Source organism: Artemia franciscana, chromosome 10, assembly GCF_032884065.1.
Source record: "Artemia franciscana chromosome 10, ASM3288406v1, whole genome shotgun sequence".
Taxonomy (NCBI): domain Eukaryota; kingdom Metazoa; phylum Arthropoda; class Branchiopoda; order Anostraca; family Artemiidae; genus Artemia; species Artemia franciscana.
In genome coordinates this window covers 7,484,605-7,506,739 of record NC_088872.1, presented here as the reverse complement: position 1 = coordinate 7,506,739, position 22,135 = coordinate 7,484,605, and the positions used below count along the sequence as shown (strand labels likewise).

Genomic DNA, 22,135 nt, shown 5'->3' with positions numbered 1-22,135 from the left:
TCAAAAAAATTGGAGGGCACCTAGGCCCCCTCCCACACTCATTTTTTTCCCAAAGTCAATGGATCAAAATTTTGAGATAGCAATTTTGTTCAGCATAGTTGAAAACCATAATAACTATGTCTTTGGGGATGACTTACCCCCCACAGTCCCTGGGGGAGGGGCTGCAAGTTACAAACTTTGACCAATGTTTACATACAGTAATGATAACTGGGAAGTGTACCAACATTATCAGGGGATTTTTTTGGTTTGGGTGTGGGGTTCAGGGGAGGGGGCTGTATGGGAGGATCTTTCCTTGGAGGAATATTTCATGGAGGAAGAGAAATTCAATGAAAAGGACACAGGACTTTCTAGCATTACTATTAAAAAAAAAAAACAATGAAAATATAACATGAAAAAGTTTTTTCAATTGAAAGTAAGGAGAAGCATTAAAACTTAAAACAAACAGAGATTATTACTCATATGAGGGGTTCTAAAAATACTTTAGCATAAAGAGCAAGGTATTTAGGAGGAGATAAATACTTTGCTCTTTATGCTAAAAATTTTTTAAGCAATTTCAACTATTTATTCTATGGCCTTTCTGATTCAGGGGTCATTCTTAAAGAATTGGGACAAAACAAGATTTAGTATGAAGAGTGAGGTATTAATGAGGGGACTAACTGCAGTAATGCTTGCTTACAATTGCTTAGTGTGCGCATTGTTTATTTACCCCCAGCTTATTGTGCTTGCTTACAATTGCTTAGTGTGCGCATTGTTTATTTACCCCCAGCTTATTGTTGTTATTTTTTATAGGTGCTTGGGTTTTGAATAAATAGACTTAAAGCAATCCAACGCAAACACTACATGGTGTCAGAAGTGGGATGGATGCAGAAACGCCTAGAATCAACTGGAGCTCAGATAATCTAGAATCCGAATGGACTAAATTTGAAAACCATGCTAAGTTAATGTTCATTGGACCACTTGCCGGAAAGACAGCAAAACAGCAATGTGCATATCTTCTCATCTGGGCAGGTGAACAAGGGAGAGAAATCTTCAGCACATTTGACCTAATCGAGGCTGAAAAAGAAGACGTTGATACATACCTCACAAAATTCAGAGAATATGCAGCCCCAAAGAGAAATCAAGTTTTCTCACGATACATCTTCCAAAAGCATGACCAAAAGCAGGAGAGCATAGACAAATACATTACCGATTTGAAAATCCTAGTAAAACCATGCGGTTACACAGACAAAGACGAAATGCTAAGAGACAGAATAGTGGGAGGAGTGGCCAATCCCAAAATACGTGAGAAACTCCTCTCGGTAGGAGACACCCTATCCCTGAACCAAACAGTAACCATTTGTAGAGCATTCGAAACAACCCAAGCACAGCTGAAAACCTTTGAAGGCAGAGAAATCAAGCAGGAAATCGATTCCATTGCCAAAAGTCGGCCACACCCCAAGTCCAAGAAACCAGAATGCTACTTCTGCGGGGGAACATACTCACAGAACCATATTTGCCCAGCGAAGGGGAAGACTTGCTCAAAATGCAGGAAGCCAAACCACTTTGCAAAGGTTTGCAGAAGTGCAGAAAAGAAAGCTGTACATACTGTGGAGGACGGTGAAGCATTATCTGAAACAGCAGACGACACAGACGAAGTGTTCCTGTACACAATACAGAACAGCACTAGAGAAGATGAAGCATTTGCCGAATTATCCATTGAGGGGCAAATGTGTATAAAATTCAAAATCGACACAGGAGCACAGGTGAACGTGCTACCAGTCCAGTATTACAATAAATTGCCAATAAAACCCAGCCTGATAAAAGGCAGCCACAAACTGACAAGCTACTGTGGATCAGCTATCCCCTATGCGGGAATCAGTCACCTGACCTGCCGATACAAAGATGGAAAGACACAGTCACATGCATTCTACATAGTCAGGTCCAACACAACTCCAATCGTGGGTCTAAAAACCTGCAAAGATCTTGAGCTGATCAAGCTGATATTAAACATCCAAAAAGAAGGCGGGACGACTAGTGCTTACTCCCAATTGGTAAAGGAGTACAAGGACATTTTTGAAGGAATTGGAAACCTGGAAAACAAATGCGAGATCCACCTAAAAGAAAACGCTGTCCCTACGGTTTACCCTGCGAGAAAAGTACCTTTAGCAATGAAACAGAAACTTAAGGACGAGCTTGACAGACTAGAAGCCCTAAACATAATTGGAAAAGTCAGCGAGCCAACTGACTGGGTAAACGCCATGGTCATGGTCGAAAAGAAGGACGGGAGCGTCCGCCTATGCATAGACCCCGTTGATCTAAACAAAGCAATCCGACGACCGCATTACCCAATCCCCACGTTTGAAGATGCAACAGAGGACTTACACGGCATATCAACCGTAAGCAAGCTCGACGTCCGGTCGGGCTACTGGATACTGCCGCTAACCGAACGGTCATCATTCTACACAACGTTTAGCACCGTTTTCGGAAGATACAGATGGAAAAGATACCCATTTGGTCTTGTGTCAGCACAGGATGAATTTCAGCGTCAAATGGATGAGATATTTGAAGGGTTGGAAGGCATCCGCATCCTCATCGACGACATCCTTGTATAGGGAAAAAGTCAAGAAGAGCACGACAATAGGCTCCGTGCAGTCCTTAAGTGCGCCAGGGAGAAAGGAGTGAGATTCAATAAGGAAAAATGCACATTCGGAATGGAACAAGTAAAATACTTTGGTCACATCATCAGCAAAGAAGGAATCAAACCAGACCCCGAAAAACTCAACGCCATCGAAAAAATGCCAAGTCCAACAACCAAGGAAGAACTCCAAACCCTTATGGGCATGCTCAACTTCCTATCCCGATACATCCCCAGTCTCTCATCCAGAAACAAGACCCTAAGAGACCTCCTACAAGAAGTACAGTTCGAGTGGAAACCACATCACGAAGAATGCTTCAGTGCCATCAAGCGATCAATCACTGACAATCTAGCCTTCTTTGACCACAGCAGCCGCACAGTTGACTTGAAAGTCGACGCATCGAAGCACGGACTAGGGGCAGAGATCTCAACCAATGGAAACATTTGTGGCTACGCATCCAGAGCTCTCAGCAAGACTGAACAAAACTACTCGCAACTCGAAAAAGAAATGTATGCAATAGTGTATGGATTGAAACATTTCCATCATTACATCTACGGGCGAAAGGTAACGGTCACCACCGACCATAGACCACTGGAAACCATCCTGTCAAAACCTCTACACCAAGCGCCCACACGGCTGCAGAGAATGATGATCCAAACTCTGCCATATGACTTGGAAGTCATCTACAGCCCAGGTTCCGACATACCCGTAGCTGACGCGCTTTCGCGACTACACCTCCCAAACACCGACCTCCAGATGCAAAGAGACATCGAAGCTTATGTTCACTCAGTAATGAAGACACTGCCCGTAAGCGACAGCAAACTCAGGAAAATCCGTCAACTGACCGAACATGATAAACAACTCAGTACTCTTCAGTCTGTCATACAGCATGGTTGGCCATCGACTCGAAAAACATGTCCCGTTGAAGCATCAGCATTCTGGAACATAAGGAGTGAGCTGGCAGAAGTCGACGGGATAGTTTTCAAAGGCCAGAGAATAATCATACCCCAGGTCCTCAGACAAGAAACTCTTACCCAGCTACACGCAGCACATCTCGGCGTTGAAAAAACAAAGCAACGCGCGAGGATGCTGGTATACTGGCCAGGCATGAATTCCGACATCGAATCCTTCGTCAGACAATGCGAAATATGTGCCTGCCATGCCCTGAACAACCAGAGAGAACCACTCATCAACACAGAAATACCATCACTACCATGGCAACATGTAGCAATAGACTTATTCAAATGGGAAAAAGCCCAATTCCTTATCACAGTTGACTACTACAGCCGTTATTTCGAATTCGATCGACTTCAGAACCAAACATCAGAAACGATCATTGGCAAACTCAAGACTCACTTCGCACGCTTCGGGATCCCACAGCAGATGACATCCGACAACGGCGCTCAACTCTTCTCGCACAAATTCAACGAATTTGCTCAAACTTGGGGAATTGAACTCAAGACCTCAAGCCCAATATATCCCAAGGCAAATGGACTCGTTGAGAAATCCGTGCAAACATGTAAAAGAATCCTGTCAAAATCAAAGGATAGCGGTAACGACCCATACATAGCTCTCCTAGAGTACCGCAACAGTCCGGTAGACAACCTCGCCTCACCCGCACAGCTTCTACAGAGTCGACAGCTTAGATCCTCCCTACCCTCTACGTACCAACACCTGAAACCAAAGGTCGTCTCCAAGTCGGATTTCCTCCATAGTCGAAACGTCATGCAGAGACGCCAGAAATCCCATCATGACAAATCTGCAAAGCCCCTTCCCGAACTTGAGGTTGGAGACTCTGTTTTCGTCCAACGAAAACCGAATGACACATGGACCAAGGGAAACATAACCGCACGCCATTGCAACCCGCGGTCCTACATTGTCGAAACAACTGATGGCTCAAGACTAAGAAGGAACAGGATTCACTTATCCAGACAACCAACCCCGCACCGCCACCCATACTCTACTGGCATGGCCAGCCACAGTGCCGATTATCCCCAAACACCCCACATTGAAAGTGAGCAGATAACAAAAAACTTCACCAGCAAAAGTGAGAAAACCCCAGCTCTACCAACCCCTTTGAAAGTCACCGGATTGTCCCCGGCGGAACTTACATCAGCAAAGCCTACCTCAGCTGAGCCTACCTCAGTAGGGCCAACCACGGTAGACACATCACCTGTCAGGGACACCATATACTCGCGGCCGGCGACCACCAACTGCACACCACAACGCACCAGAAGTGGGCGTGTCATAAAGCCCCCAACGCGACCCGACATGTGACCTTGCAAGCACTATCTTCAAAAGAAGAAGGAAGATGCAGTAATGCTTGCTTACAATTGCTTAGTGTGCGCATTGTTTATTTACCCCCAGCTTATTGTGCTTGCTTACAATTGCTTAGTGTGCGCATTGTTTATTTACCCCCAGCTTATTGTTGTTATTTTTTATAGGTGCTTGGGTTTTGAATAAATAGACTTAAGGCAATCCAACGCAAACACTACATGGTGTTTGCAAAATTTCAAGGTCCAATCTACAAAAATGTAGAATTTCGTATTTTTTGACAGAAGACAAATCATGGGTGCATGTTTATTTGTTTTTTTTCCCAGGGGTCATTGTATCAACCAAGTGGTCCTAGAGTGTTGCAAGAGGGCTCATTCTAACGGAAATGAAAAGTTCTAGTGCCCTTTTTAAGGGATCAAAAAAATTGGAGGGCACCTAGACCCCCTCCCACACTCATTTTTTTCCCAAAGTCAATGGATCAAAATTTTGAGATAGCAATTTTGTTCAGCATAGTTGAAAACCATAATAACTATGTCTTTGGGGATGACTTACCCCCCACAGTCCCTGGGGGAGGGGCTGCAAGTTACAAACTTTGACCAATGTTTACATACAGTAATGATAACTGGGAAGTGTACCAACATTATCAGGGGATTTTTTTGGTTTGGGTGTGGGGTTCAGGGGAGGGGGCTGTATGGGAGGATCTTTCCTTGGAGGAATATTTCATGGAGGAAGAGAAATTCAATGAAAAGGACACAGGACTTTCTAGCATTACTATTAAAAAAAAAAAAACAATGAAAATATAACATGAAAAAGTTTTTTCAATTGAAAGTAAGGAGAAGCATTAAAACTTAAAACAAACAGAGATTATTACTCATATGAGGGGTTCTAAAAATACTTTAGCATAAAGAGCAAGGTATTTAGGAGGAGATAAATACTTTGCTCTTTATGCTAAAAATTTTTTAAGCAATTTCAACTATTTATTCTATGGCCTTTCTGATTCAGGGGTCATTCTTAAAGAATTGGGACAAAACAAGATTTAGTATGAAGAGTGAGGTATTAATGAGGGGACTAACCCCCTCATATATATAATCAAAAATATAAGAATATAAAAGTTTGTTATGTAAGTTAATTCTTAAGTTGCATATATTTTTTTCTAATAAAAACGTTTGTTAAAAATTAAAAGATCTAGTTGCCTTTTTTAAGTAACCAAAAAATTGGAGGGCAACTAGGCCTCCTTCCCCACCCCTTATTTCTCAAAATTGTCTGATTAAAACTAAGAGAAAGCCATTTTGCCAAAAAAAGAATTAATATTAATTCAAAAACTTTCAGAAATTAAATATAAAAAAACATGTTTTCTGAAATGAAAATAAGGAGCAACATTAAAACTTAAAACAAACAGAAATTACTCTGTATATGAAAGGGGCTTTTCCTCCTCAACTCCCCGCTCCTTTTGCTAAAGTTTGATTCTTTCTTGCAACTCTACTTTTTAAAACAATAAAAAAATTTAGCACAAGGAGCGGGGTGTCAAGGAGGAAAAGCCCCTTTCATATATGGAGTAATTTCTGTTCATTTTAAGTTTTAAGGTCGCTCCTTACTTTCATTTCAGAAAACTTGTTTTTTATATTTAATCATATATAGGCATAGCCTATTACTATAGAAAATTGACCTGTTTCTCTTGATACCCTACTTAAATCATACACAATTATCCTAATTTTGACGAGATTTTTTTCACAAACCAAATTTTAGCTAGGGGGAAACTTCGGTCTGGAGGGAGCAGCTGCCCCCTCCCCTTTCCCCATAGTAAATTATGCCCCTGCTAGGAACCCTCAGACAATAGGTACTAAATTAAGCAAGCAAAATAAATCAATGTCAGGAACTGCAACAAGCGTCAGAGGATAAAATTAGGTTGAAAAACAGTCTCAACAAGTTGAAATTTGATAATTGTAGTAGGTCTAAGCAAGATTAGAGGAGACACAGCAGCAAGCACTATATCAGTCAAAGCAAACCAAAAGCCAAACAATGTACCGCAAAACAAGTTTTAAGGCGTTAAGAACAACAATGGGTTGAATGTTGAACCCTTTCTGATTTGATCAACAAACCGTGTCAAAAAGCTATGCCAACTAGCAATATTCCTTAGATTTTTGATTTAAATTCTTCGTTTCTTCTTTTTACTTAAGCTTTGAAATGTTAACCAGAACGCCATCTATTGTTTTTAGTATCAATCCGTTATAGTCAGTGGATTTTTTTTCAAGCTTCCTTAATCTGTTCCTTAAAAAAAATTCTGATGCCTAAAAAATGCCACTTTAAGCAGTTTTTACAAGTGGTTAGTCATCAAAGAGCTTAAGAAGCACAAAAAGAACTTATATTGCCGAGGCGATTCTGCCTCATCAAGCATCGGAACAATGATTCTGAATGAGGTTTTACCGTGATGGAGATCTCTAATAAAAACCCTATGATAAAAACTACGCTCATTATTAGGAACGATTTTTAACTGAAAACTGAAATATGAAAAGTACAGTAATCAGCTTTTCCAAGCTATTTTAATTTTAGTTCCGTCTAATAATTTTCTCTTCTCTCTGTTAAGTCAAAATATTTCAAGAACACAAACAGGTTTCTTCTGCCAATTTTTTGGAGGTCTACCTAATTTAAAGTTCATCTCCCGATGAAAGTAAAATCTCAAGTTTAAATAAAATTTTTATTCATAGAAAATGTGATTTTAAGCCGTTTTGTCAAGTCATATGTAATCAAAACACTTCAGAACACAAAATGTGTAGTAAAGTAAATTAGCTGTGGTAGTGGATATTAATCTGGCCCTTCCAGGCGGTATAGGATACTGTCTTTAAGTGATTAAAACTAGGGAAGCATTTCCTTATGGTTGGCCTGACTAACAACACGAGGTATACTTACTGGATATAGATAAGAAGCTTAAAAACGTTATAGAGGTGCTGAAAATAAATAAAGTTATTTTTATTGGTCTCATCAACAACAATACAACGGTTCGGCTATATAGAAGCCATTAGGACTATCTGTCCCACAGAATGTAAGTAACAATAAAGATATAATGACAACTATAAGATAGTTAAGGACACTCACAATTCCAAAGTACTCAAAGTAAAGGTACCAGAGGTTTTCCGATAATATTAAGATAAAAAATTAATAGATACAATAAAATAGATCTTTTATACCTTAGATCAGTAGTCGGCAAAGTGCGGCTCCAGAGCCACATGCGGCTCTTTGGTTCCTTAAGTAAGGCTCTTTTACAAATATCCAGAGCAAGGGCCAAATATATTTGTTATTCTCATACCTGTAATCCTCTCAAGAGTGTACTCAAAAACTTCCTTGTATTTTCTTGTCAACCGGATATATATAGACAAGTTTACTTCTTGACGAGCTTGCTAGGATCACAAAAATAGGAAAATTGAAGATAATTTTCCTCTGCAATAAAACCTCCTGCTCCGTGAAAAAAAATCACCCATGGATAATCCACCCCATGGAATTTCTACAAACTTTCGGCAAGGACCTTTAAAATATTTTGCAGGTCGGTATTCTTTCACCTATAATTAATTTTATTTATCTTCATCTTATTTTTCGCAATAAAAGGAATAGATAAGCAAAACTTCCTAGCAACTTCCAACCAATTATTAACAACTCAACGAAAAGCTAACAACGACTGATACTAAAATGAAATAAGCCAAAAAAAACTAGTTTTTTAACTGAAAGTAAGGAGCAACATTAAAATTTAAAACGAACAGAAATTGTTCCGCATATAAAAGGGCTGTCCTATCCTTAACACCCCACTCTTTCCGCAAAAGTTTTTATTTTTAAAACTTTAAAAATCAGACTGTGACAATCAGTCAAACTTACGTACACTCCTAAGCTTAGGGTATCTCCAACTTTACGTGTTCTTTGTTTTATCTAATTAAATAAGAAAAACAAGTTTTTTAACTGAAAGTAAGGAGTGACATTAAAACTCAAAACGAACATAAATTAATCCGTACATGAAAGGGGATGTTTCCTCTTCAACACTCCGCTCTTTACGCTCAAGTTTGACTCTTTTTTTCAACTCTAATTTTTAAAATAGAAAAAACAACTTTAGCGTAAAGAGCGGGGCGTTTAGGAGGGAACAGCTTTTTTTATTTGATAGAAAAACTTTCTATCGAGGAAAAGGATCTATCTCTCACAACTAAATTAAGGCAAGGTAATCTAATTAAATTTTAATTATTCAAGTGTAACATATGTACTACTACTACTACTATTCCTAACAGCTCACCCCACCACCAAGCCGCCTGATGCTAAAACAGCTACAAACGCTTCTTCTCTATCCCGATCTATTTAAAGCCTCCCTCTTTCCACCCTCCCAGGAAATTCCAATTTCCCTTAAATCTTTTTTTATGAGACCCTCCCACCCCAGACGAGGACGACCTGCTTTCTGTTTTGACCTAGATGGTTGGCCGAAAGTACAATTATCGGCAATCGGTCTTCCTTCATCCGTAGAAAATGCCCTAGTCACCACAACCTTTCTTTCATTATAGCCCGTGAAAGTAGGACTGAACACATTTTTCATACCACGTGTTGTTAGAAATACGGTTAGTCAGCTGGGTACCCAGAACAACCCGCAGGCAAATATCCCTGGAAACATCTAGTAAATCTTCGTCCACTTTTTGTAGCACCTATGCTTCAGAGCCATCTTTGACTACTGTCACCACTGTCTTATCTTCCTATTCTTCCAAACTCTTTTAAATGTGAATAAACACCCTGAGCCTTGGCTATTCTACTTTTAACAACTTCACTGCTCCCACCATCTTTACTGATAATACTACCAAGGCAAGTGAAGTTGCCCACCTGATCCACGTGCAACATTTCCAAATCATCTGGGATGGGTCAAGTATTGCAGCAATGCAAACTTATTGTTTGGGACGAGTGCACAATGGCGCACGAAAATCGCTCAAGGCTCTCGAGCGATCATTGCAAGATTTGCGAGGAAATTCTAAACCCTTTTGCAGCACATTAATATTGCTTGCGGGAGATTTCAGGCAAAAAATTACTTATTATTCCTAGATCGACACCTGCGGATGAAATAAATGCTTGCCTGAAAAATTCTTAATTATGGGCACACGTAAATACATTAAAATTAACTTTAAATATGCGTGTCCGATTGCAAAACAATCACTCTGGTGAAACATTTTCAGATCAATTGCTGACAATTGGAAACAGAATGTTCCCAGTTGACTCAATTTCAGGACGTATACAACTGCCTCCTGAATTCTGTAATTTAGTGACGTCAAAAATGATTTGGTTGAAAAGGTATTTCCAAATATTCTAACCAATTATAAAAATCATAAATGGCTAAGTGAACGAGCGATTCTGGCACCCAGTCCAACAATCTTGACAGGGCCTTAAAAAAACCTTAAAAAACATGTTGGTATAGATTGTATTATTGAATACTTGATTAATATAGAGTGGTAGAGAAAATGGAAAAGAACTATCTATATTCACAGATGGGACACAGGGACACAACTACAATGGCGCGTAACTAATACGGCGCGTAACGACTTACACGCGCGGGGGGAGGGGGGCTTGGGGGGCGCGAAGCGCCCCCACCAACTAGCTATTGGTGTGGCACGAATAGCTAGTATTTTATATAATGGGTGTTCTTCGGCTTGCTGGGAGTAGAGTGTATAGTTTGAGTGCATATTTGAATGCAGTCGTATGTTTATCGTTATTTTTTTTTGTCTGGGTAACATATGAATTTTAAGTTTATTAAATCGACAAATGGTTTAAGATTTATAAGAAAATAAACCTTGCTCTCAAAACTTTTGCTACTCTATACCAATCGATCCAGCCAGCCTACTTCATGTTATCAAATAAATAAGACAGAATTTCATATGTAAGTTCTTTTAAAACAGAAAAAATATGTGTACGTCAACAATGTGTGAATTCTCCAGATCTATTTGATTAGTCAACCAGCCACAGTCAGCCTCAGTCTAAGTCCCAGTCTGTACATGGATTGGATCTCGATAATCTATTATCTAATTCTTGACTACTACCTTCTTCTGCTTGAATTCGATAATCAGCTGGATTCATTATGGATGTTTTTTCCTCTTCTTCTAAAAATGACCTGCGGCACACTGGACAAGTGCAATGGAGTTCTAGCCAAGGAACGATGCAATCGTTATGGAATAAATGGTCGCAGGGGAGCTTTGTGACACTTTCTTGAAGTTTATAGGACTCATAACAAATAGTACACTGGTGATCTTCGCTCCCTGCAATTTTGACTCTTTCAAGATTTTGAATTTTCTCCTTTGGCATTGGAGGGGGCCCTCTCTCCTCTGCTTGATTGAAGAGTTCTGCTATAATCCTGTCGAGATCTTGATTTCCCCATGCATAGTCTCGAGAGTTCCCTGTAAAGCTTAGGCCTTCACCAGCGAAAAAAAATCCTAGGATATGTCTTATGTCCATCATATGTCTGTGTGGCATATGTGGTGTATACATCTCGAGTGGAGCACTTTGCTGATGCAAAGGCATTGATACTTCTTGAACAAAGCCTGTCAAACAAAAAGGACATGTGTAATCCTCAGGATCTCTGTCTATCATAGATAGATAAAAGAATGCTTCACATTCATAGCAATAATAATGTCTGATTTCTACTCGTGCGTCAGTCATTTTAAGATTTTGCTATAGATTCTGTGTATACTGATAATCTCAATGCAGATATATGTTTTTGATACATTGTACTATTTCTATTCTGATTTTTTTTTATTTGCCAGGTCACTAGCAAGTATTTTGATTTAGTGTTTAAAAAGCTGCACAAGACTTAGATAATTATGCTACTTTTCATTTTAAAAACATGCCCAGGAAAAACTGAATATTTTAGTCAGCAAACTGCAATTACGCTATGTTATGGTTAATGACACAATGAATGTTTATGACGTTATGGTTTTTCTAACCTGAATTTTAATATTGGAACCACAAGTTAGTGTGTTTAGTTTTTTCATAGCTGTGATATGTGCCACGATCTAGCAAAAAATGATCTCAAAGTAACCGAAAACATAAAACAAAATAAAATTGTCAAGTGAAGAAGAATTGTCATTTGAAGCTGATATCGGAATGGTAGCTATGATTTTGATTAATCTTTAACAGAGTTTAATTACGAAAACTTGTAAAAGAAAATCTAATAAGGAAATTTCAAAAATAGCTTGAAACTTTTGAAAAATGTTGTCGAATCAAAATGACAACTTCCCCAACGGCATTAATAATACTGAAAAACTCTACTTAAGAAAAACATTGTCTAAACCCTGAGTAACACGGAAAATCACTTTTTCGCATTGGAAGCAATGATCTAAAACATAATAATGAGATTCTCATTCGGAAGAAAATTGCTATACCTAGGGTCTTTTGTCATTAAGAAAAGAAAACGGTAAAATGAATAGAATTTTTGACAAAACTGTATTTTTGTATATAAGATAACGAAAATCGCATATGTTTTGACAAGAAATTATGCATCAGAAGTGTCTGGAGTCTATGGCATATTTGGGTTACTGTACTGCCGAATTCCCTGGGGCTATTAGAACTGCTGAAAAATTTGAGAAGGGGAGAGGGATGGTACGTACTACTTACACTGTAGCTGTACCAAGATTTAAACGGTGGTAGGCTTCCTCTTACTATTCTGATATGGTATGTCGTACAAGGGTTATAGCGTTTTCTAGCAACCTATAAGAGACGATCACGTCCAATACTAAGAAATATAATAGCCCATAACTGCCGAAAAGAGTGTCAGATCAAAACAAAAAGTACACTATTAGAAAAGCCTTGACCAAAACCCATATATGGAAAACTTGCTGTCCAATGGCTTGAAAAACAAGGAAAATCTATTGGCTTCAAAAACAAGATAAGTTTCTTGAACTTTTATATTCTGCATCAACGGAATATTTTTTTCCCTAGCAGATAGGTTGGCACTGGAACATCGTAGAGAGCTATTTATTGGCTCTTTTCAAAGGAAATTGCCACATCTAGGGCCTTTTGAAATTACTTTTTTTTTAATATCATCAACTTTTTACAAAAAACCGCATTTTTCGATAACATTGTAGTTACATATGTTACTCACATCAATAATTTGTCACATCTACTTTCTTTTGTAATTAACAGAAAAAAAAAGACATTTAAAACAATGTCAATATTTTTACATTGAACTGTATTTTTATAAACTTGATTTTATATTAAAAGGCAATGGTTAGAAGAAATAACCATGGCATACATTGGACTTAAAAGTCATTTCATTATAAGTTAGAAATAATCGTTTTAATTTAATCACATTTAAATTTTGTAAGGGGTTTGATTTATGAAAATTATTTTATTACAGAGTAAACTATAGCCTACCCATATATCGAATCACGCTGCAGGAATGCACTGCAGGGCCGACGCAGGGACCATAGTAGTCAAGAGGCGTCGTTAATTCTTAAATAATAAAATAAACTATCTATATATATAAAAGTAAGTTTTCTGTCTGTTAAACTATGTCTGTTACGCCAGATTATATCTTATATATATATATATATATCTTCTATATATATAAAAATAAGTTGTCTGTGGATCTGTGGATGGATCAGGTGACGTCACCTGAAAAAACTGGATCAGGTGACGTCAAAACTGAAAAAACTAAAAAAAGGCAAAAACTACAAAAAAAACTAAAAACTAATAAAAAAAAAATAAAAAAGCTAAAAAACTAAAAAAACTAAAAAAAGGCAAAAACTACAAAAAAAACTAAAAACTAATAAAAAAGCTAAAAAACTAAAAAAACTAAAAAAAGGCAAAAACTACAAAAAAAACTAAAAACTAATAAAAAAAATAAAAAAGCTAAAAAACTAAAAAAACTAAAAAAACTAAAAAAAGGTAAAAAACTAAAAAAACTAACTACAAAAAAAACTAAAAACTAATAAAAAAATAAAAAAGCTAAAAAACTAAAAAAACTAAAAAAAGGCAAAAACTACAAAAAAAAAACTAAAAACTAATAAAAAAGCTAAAAAACTAAAAAAACTAAAAAAAGGCAAAAACTACAAAAAAAACTAAAAACTAATAAAAAAAATAAAAAAGCTAAAAAACTAAAAAAACTAAAAAAACTAAAAAAAGCTAAAAAACTAAAAAAACTAAAAACTAAAAAAAACTAAAAAAAAGGAAAAAACTGAAAATAAGCTAAAATAAAGGTAAAAACCAATAAAAAACTAAAAACAAAACTGAAAAAACTAAAAAAAGGCAAAAACTACAAAAAAAACTAAAAAAACTAAAAAAAAGGTAAAAAACTAAAAAAATAAAAAATAAAAAAAACTAAAAAAAAGGAAAAAAACTGAAAAATAAGCTAAAATAAAGGTAAAAACCAATAAAAAACTAAAAAGAAAAAAAGGAAAAAATTAAAAAAATTTTCATCTAAAAAACTAAAAAAAACTAAAAAAGGTAAAAACTAAAAGAACTAAAAAAAAAAAAAATAAATGACGACACTCAAAGAGAAAGCGACCAGGACAAAAGGAATGTTCGATTAGCAATCAACAAAGCACCGGGACACAGGGAGTATAAATGACGACCAGGACATAAGTAAAAAAAAAAAACTAACAAAACTAAAAAGAAGGTAAAAACTACAAAAAAACTAAAAAGAAAAAAAAAAACTAAAAACTAATAAAAAAACTAAAAAATCTAAAAATCTAAATAAACTAAAAAAGAAAAAAAAGGAAAAAAAAGGAGAAAAACAAAACTAAAAAACGAATGTATATACAGACCGGGACACCGGGATACAAATGACGACCGGGACACAGGGAATATAAATGACGACCGGGACACAGGGACACAACTACAACGGGGACACCGGGGGAAACAGGGGGATATAAATGACGACCGGGACACCGGGACAGGGAATGGTCGATTAGCAATCACCATCAACAAAGCTCAAGGGCAATCATTAGAATCATGAGGTATAGATCTGAATACAGATTGTTTTCCCATGGACCATTATATGTTGCATGTTCAAGAGTCGGTAAACCTGACAATCTATTTGGATCAGGTGACGTCACCTTAAAAAACTGGATCAGGTGACGTCAAAACTGAAAAAACTAAAAAAAGGCAAAAACTACAAAAAAAACTAAAAACTAATAACTAAAAACTAATAAAAAAAATAAAAAAGCTAAAAAACTAAAAAAACTAAAAAAAGGCAAAAACTACAAAAAAACTAAAAACTAATAAAAAAGCTAAAAAACTAAAAAAACTAAAAAAAGGCAAAAACTACAAAAAAAACTAAAAACTAATAAAAAAAAATAAAAAAGCTAAAAAACTAAAAAAAAAAAAAAAACTAAAAAAAGGTAAAAAACTAAAAAACTAAAAACTAAAAAAAACTAAAAAAAAGGAAAAAACTGAAAAATAAGCTAAAATAAAGGTAAAAACCAATAAAAAACTAAAAAAAAACTGAAAAAACTAAAAAAAGGCAAAAACTACAAAAAAAACTAAAAACTAATAAAAAAAGTAAAAAAGCTAAAAAACTAAAAAAACTAAAAAAACTAAAAAAAGGTAAAAAACTAAAACAAAATAAAAAATAAAAAAAAACTAAAAAAAGGAAAAAACTGAAAAATAAGCTAAAATAAAGGTAAAAACCAATAAAAAACTAAAAAGAAAAAAAGGAAAGGAATGTTCGATTAGCAATCAACAAAGCACCGGGACACAGGGAGTATAAATGACGACCAGGACATAAGTAAAAAAAAAAACTAACAAAACTAAAAAGAAGGTAAAAACTACAAAAAAACTAAAAAGAAAAAAAAACTAAAAACTAATAAAAAAACTAAAAAATCTAAAAATCTAAATAAACTAAAAAAGAAAAAAAAAGGAAAAAAATAAAGGAGAAAAACAAAACTAAAAAACGAATGTATATACAGACCGGGACACCGGGATACAAATGACGACCGGGACACAGGGAATATAAATGACGACCGGGACACAGGGACACAACTACAACGGGGACACCGGGGGAAACAGGGGGATATAAATGACGACCGGGACACCGGGGCAGGGAATGGTCGATTAGCAATCACCATCAACAAAGCTCAAGGGCAATCATTAGAATCATGAGGTATAGATCTGAATACAGATTGTTTTCCCATGGACCATTATATGTTGCATGTTCAAGAGTCGGTAAACCTGACAATCTATTTATATGCAAAGACAATGGGACAGCAAAGAATGTTGTATATTCGCAAGTTTTACGTAGTTAAAACCATATATATATATATATATATATATATATATATATATATATATATATATATATATATATATATATATATTCACAGGTAGGACATAGGGACACAACTACAATGGCGCGTAACTATTATGGCGCGTAACGACTTACGCGCGCGGGGGGGCTTGTATATATATAAAAAAAAGTTGTATGTATTTTTGTGTTGGGGGTTTAAATGTAAAAACTGGGTATTGCATAAATATTTCGAAATATTTTGACAATAGATTAATGTAATTTGAAAACCCTAAAAAAGATACTTACAATTTTGAGGTTTATTATAAATTGTTGAGCTTTAGCAAGCTTGGCATGTGAAGATTTTTTTAACTGTCAATGTTAGAATGAAAATTGACAATATGAAAAACATTGAAAAAGATAGAATGTTACCAAATCCTATAATGGCAGAAGAAACAGCCGAGGAAGCTTCTAAAAGAGTTAATGCCAAAAGGCTTGCGGCTAAAGAACGCAAAACCGCGCATTTAGATGAAAATAAACCTGGACAGCGAGAGTCAAAACGTATCAAAACTGAAAATGATAGCGATGATGATTGGGTTTGGGATTTTGACTTGGATAAGGTCATCAATGCTACCAGATTTTAGTTAAAAAAACAAAGGTTCGGCGATATGTATTTCCGTCTGAAAAATAAAGAAGAAAAAGAAAACTGAAACTAAAAATGTAAAAACTGGGAATTGCATAAATATTTCAAAATATTTTGACGATGATTAAAATAATTCAAAACCTTAAAACAGATACTTAAAAATTTGAGGTTTATTATAAACTGTTGAGCTTTAGCATGCTTGGCACGTTAAGACTTTTCCAACTGTCAGTTATATTGAACATTGACAAATTGAAAAACATTGAAAAAGATAGAATATTACCAACTGAAAAAATAAAACTGAAAAAAGAAAACAGGTAAAAAGCTAAAAGAAGACTAAAAAGAAAAAAACTAAAAAAAAAGAAAAAAATAAAAAAAGAAAAAACATAAAAGAAAAAACCAAAAAAAAACTAAAAAAGGTAAAAAACTAAAAAGAAAAAAAAACTAAAAAAACTGGGAATTGCACAAATATTTCAATATATTTTGACAATAGATTAAAGTAATTCGAAAACCTTAAAACAGATACCCAAAATATTTTGGTTTATTATAAATTGTTGAGCTTTAGGATGCTTGGCACGTAAAGATTTTTCCAAGTGTCAATGTTAGAATGAACATTGACAAATTGAAGAAAACAAATCAATAAAAAGAAGAAACTAAAAAAAAAAGAAAAACTAAATAAGAAAAAAACTAAGAAAAGAAAAAACTAAAAAAGAAAAAAAACTAAAAAAGAAACTATATCTATATATATATAAATAAGCTGTATATATGCATGTTTGTTTGTTTGTGGTTTGCATTTGGCGTCATTATAAGTATATAAGGCTTTGCATATGACGTCATTATAAGATGAAACTACAGACCGGGACACCGGGACACAAATGACGATCGGGACACAGGGAATATAAATGACGAGCAGGACACGGGGACACAACTACAACGGGGACGCCGGGGGCACAGGGGGATATATAAATGACGAAGGGGACACAGGGAATGTTCGATTAGCAATAACCATCAACAAAGCTCAAGGGCAATCGTTAGAAAAATGCGGTAAAGATCTGAATACAGATTGTTTTCCCATGACAATTATTATGTTGCATGTTCAACAGTTGATAAGCCTGACAATCTATTTATATGGACATACAATGGGACAGCAAAGAATGTTGAATATACGCAAGTTTTACGTAGTTAAATATCTTCTATCTATCTATATATATAAAAATAAGTTGTCTGTGTGTTATGTCTGTCGAGTGACGTCATGTTTGTGTGTCGACTGACGTCATGTTTGTCGACCGACGAATTTACAGACCGGGACATCGCGACACAAATGACGACCGGGACACCGGGACATAGGGAATATAAATGACGACCGGGACACTCAAAGAGAAAGCGACCGGGACACAAGGAATCTTCGATTAGCAATCACCATCAACAAAGCACTGGGACACAAATGACGACCGGGACACAGGGAATATAAATGACGACCGGGACACTCAAAGAGAAATTACAGACCGGGACACCGGAACACAAATGACGACCGGGACGAAAATGACGACCGGGACACAAGGAATATAAATGACGACTGCGACACTCAAAGAGAAATTACAGACTGGGAAACCGGGACACAAATGACGACCTGGACACAGGGAATATAAATGACGACCGGGACACAGGGACACAACTACAACGGGGACGCCGGGGGGAACAGAGGGATATATAAATGACGACGGGGGCACAGGGAATGTTCGATTAGCAATCAGCATCAACAAAGCTCAAGGGCAATCATTAGAATAATGAGGTATAGATCTGAATACAGATTGTTTTTCCCATGGACAATTATATGTTGCATGTTCAAGAGTCGGTAAACCTGACAATCTATTTATATGCACAGACAATGGGACAGCCAAGAATGTTGTATATTCGCAAGTTTTACGTAGTTAAATATAAATATATATATATATATATATATATATATATATATATATATATATATATATATATTATATATATATATATATATATATATATATATATATAGATAGATATATATAAATAAGTTGTCTGTCTGTCTGTCTATGGATCAGGTGACGTCATGTTTCTGTGTCGGCTGACGTCATGTTTTCGACTGACGAAATTACAGACCGGGACATCGGGACACAAATGACGACCGGGACACCGGCACAAAGGGAATATAAATGACGACCGGGACACAAGGAATGTTCGATTAGCAATCACCATCAACAAAGCACCGGGACAGAAATGACGACCGGGACACAGGGAGTATAAATGATGACCAGGACATAAGTAAAAAAAAATTAAAAACTAAAAAAAAGGTAAAAACTACAAAAAAAACTAAAAAGAAAAAAAAAACTAAAAACTAATAAAAAACTAAAAAGCTAAAAAGCTAAAAAAAACTAAAAAAGAAAATAGAATGAAAACGGAAAAAAAAATGAAAAATAAAGGAGAAAAACAAACTAAAAAAAAAGAAAAAAAAAACTAAAAAAAGGTAAAAAACTAAAACCTAAAAAAAGACCAATTCAAAAACGAATGTATATACAGACCGGGACACAAATGACGACCGGGACACAGGGAATATAAATGACAACCAGGACACTCAAAGAGAAATTACAGACCGGGACACCGGAACACAAATGACGACCGAGACAAAAATGACGACCGGGACACCGCGACACAGGGAATATAAATTACGACCGCGACACTCAAAGAGAAATTACAAACTGGGACACCGGGACACAAATGACGACCGGGACACAGGGAAACAACAACAACGGGGACGCCGGGGAAAAAGGGGGATATATAAATGACGACAGGGACACAGGGAATGTTCGATTAGCAATCACCATCAACAAAGCTCAAGGGCAATCATAAGAATAATGAGGTATAGATCTGAATTCAGATTGTTTTTCCCATGGACAATTATATGTTGCATGTTCAAGAGTCGGTAAACCTGACAATCTATTTATATGCACAGACAATCGGACAGCCAAGAATGTTGTACATTCGCAAGTTTTACGTAGTTAAATATATATATATATATATATATGTATATCTATCTATATTCACAGGTGGGACACAGGGACGCAACTACAATGGCGCGTAACTAATATGGCGCGTAACGACTTGCGCGCGCGGGGGGGCTTGGGGGGGGGCACGAAGCGCCCCACCAACTAGGTGTTGGGTGGCGCGAAGCGCCACCCCAACAGCTAGTATATATATATATATATATATATATATATATATATATATATATATATATATATATATCTATATTCAGGTGGGACACAGGGATACAACTACAATGGCACGTAACTAATATGGCGCTTAGCGACTTACGCGAGCGGGGGGGGGGGGGGCTTGTGAGTGCCCCCACCAACTAGGTGTTGGGGTGGTGCGAAGCTCCACCCCAACAGCTAATAGCCTATATTATTTGAACTACAAAGCACACCATTAGACTATCAGATGGGTTCGACTTGGTTAATCAAAGCTCCTTTCGCTCCTCCCAACAAGTTTCCTTGTCTTACCCTTATCCTTCTTTTCCCAACATTACCTGAAAGTTTAAAATTCATCCCCCACCCATACCTGACATACAGCAGTAGGCTATTTTATTGGCCTGATTCATATAGTGTCTTTGGATTCATATTAGATGTCTCCATGAACTCAAATTTGAGGTCTTTTGGCTCCTCCCCTTAATACTCCCTTATATAAAAATAAGTTGTCTGTCTGTCTGTCTATCTGTTGAGTGACGTCATGTCATCATGTCGCCATGAAGTTAGTTGTCGTCATGTTTGTTATGACGATGACGTCATTAAAAGTATTTAAGAAATCGTTCAAAGACAAATTTTTAATTGTATGAAGATCGTGGACAGAAAAATGTTTAATTGTAAAATGACTGAAGAACCTACAATGGCAACAGCCGAGGAAGCTGCTCAAAGAGTCTATGCCAAAAAACTTGCGGCTGACAGAGAAAGTAAAAAGAAAGCGTGCCGAGGAATCATAAGAACAGCAAGAAAACAGGCTTACGGCTGATAGAGAAGGTAAGAAAAGAAAGCGTGTCGAGGAATCACAAGAACAGCAAGAAAACAGGTTTGCGGCTGAAAGAGAAAGTAAGAAAAGAAAGCGTGCCGAGGAACCACAACAACAGCGTGAAAACAGGCTTGCAGCTGATAGAGAAAGTAAGAAAAGAAAGCGTGCCGAGGAATCAAAAGAACAGCAAGAAAACAGGCTTGCGGCTGATAGAGAAAGTAAGAACAGAAAGCGTGCCGAGGAATCACAAGAACAGCATAAAAACAGGCTTGCGGCTGATAGAGAAAGTAAGAAGAGAAAGCGTGCCGAGGAACCACAACAACAGTGTGAAAACAGGCTTGCGGCTGACAGAGAAAGTAAGAAAAGAAAGCTTGCCTAGGTATCACAAGAACAGCAAGAAAACAGGCTTGCGGCTGATAGAGAAAGTAAGAAAAGAAAGCATACCGAGGAATCACAAGAGCAACCTGAAAATTGTCGCCTGGCATTCAGGTACAGTCCAGACACAAAAAATCGTTTGAGGATCTGGATCAATGTTTGAAGGATTTGCGAGGGAATTCGAAACCCTTTGGCAGCACATTAATATTGCTTGCGGAAGATTTCAGGCAAACATTATCTATAATACCTAGATCAACCCCTGCAGACGAAATGAATACTTGTCTGAAAAATTATAATTTATGGGCACACGTAAAGACATTAAAATTAACTACAAATATGCGTGTCCGATTGGAAAACGATGACTCTGGTCAAACGTTTTCAGATCAATTGCTGGCAATTGGAAAGGGAAAGCTCCCAGTAGACTCAATTTCAGGACGTATACAACTACCTGCTGAATTCTGTAATTTAGTGACGTCCAAGAATGAATTGATTGAAAAAGTATTTCCGAATATGCTAAACAATTATAAAAATAATAAATGGCTAAGTGAAAGAGCGATTCTTGCACCCAAAAATATAGGCGTCCACGAAATCAACAATATTGTTTTGACCAAGATTCGAGACCAGGCAGTCTTTTACAAGTCAGTCGACACAAACCAAATGAGGCAGTTAATTATCCATCTGAATTTTTAAATTCCGTGGATCTTTCTGGTTTTCCACCACACGTGCTACAACTAAAAATAAGCGTACCAATAATATTGTTACGTAACATAAACCCACCAAAGCTTTACAACGGCACGCGACTTGCCGGAAAAAAAACAATGGAAAACGTAATAGAGGCAACAATCTTGACAGGGCCATTTGAGGTTGAGGCTGTTCTTATTTCTCGCATTCCCATGATTCCAACGGATCTGCCCTTTCAATTTAAAAGATTGCAATTCCCAATTCGATTAGCATTTGCAATCACCATCA

The 22,135-nt window shown here is 36.6% G+C and overlaps 2 protein-coding genes across 3 annotated transcripts in view; one reads left to right on the top strand and one right to left on the bottom strand.

Annotated features, from left to right (window-relative positions):
• Nucleotides 1-7,061, bottom strand: part of LOC136031720 (zinc finger protein 664-like) — a 41,569-nt gene extending 34,508 nt beyond the window's left edge. The window contains exon 1 of one of the 2 annotated variants that reach the window (XM_065711425.1): nt 6,989-7,061. The gene's annotated coding sequence lies outside the window, so the exon portion shown is untranslated. Of the gene's footprint in view, nt 1-6,914 lie in introns of both variants that reach the window. The other variant, XM_065711426.1, reaches the window with a different exon arrangement.
• The window catches only part of LOC136031730 (vesicular glutamate transporter 1-like), a gene marked incomplete at its 5' end in the record, with an annotated part of 404,579 nt that overhangs the window by 326,224 nt on the left and 56,220 nt on the right, over nt 1-22,135 (top strand).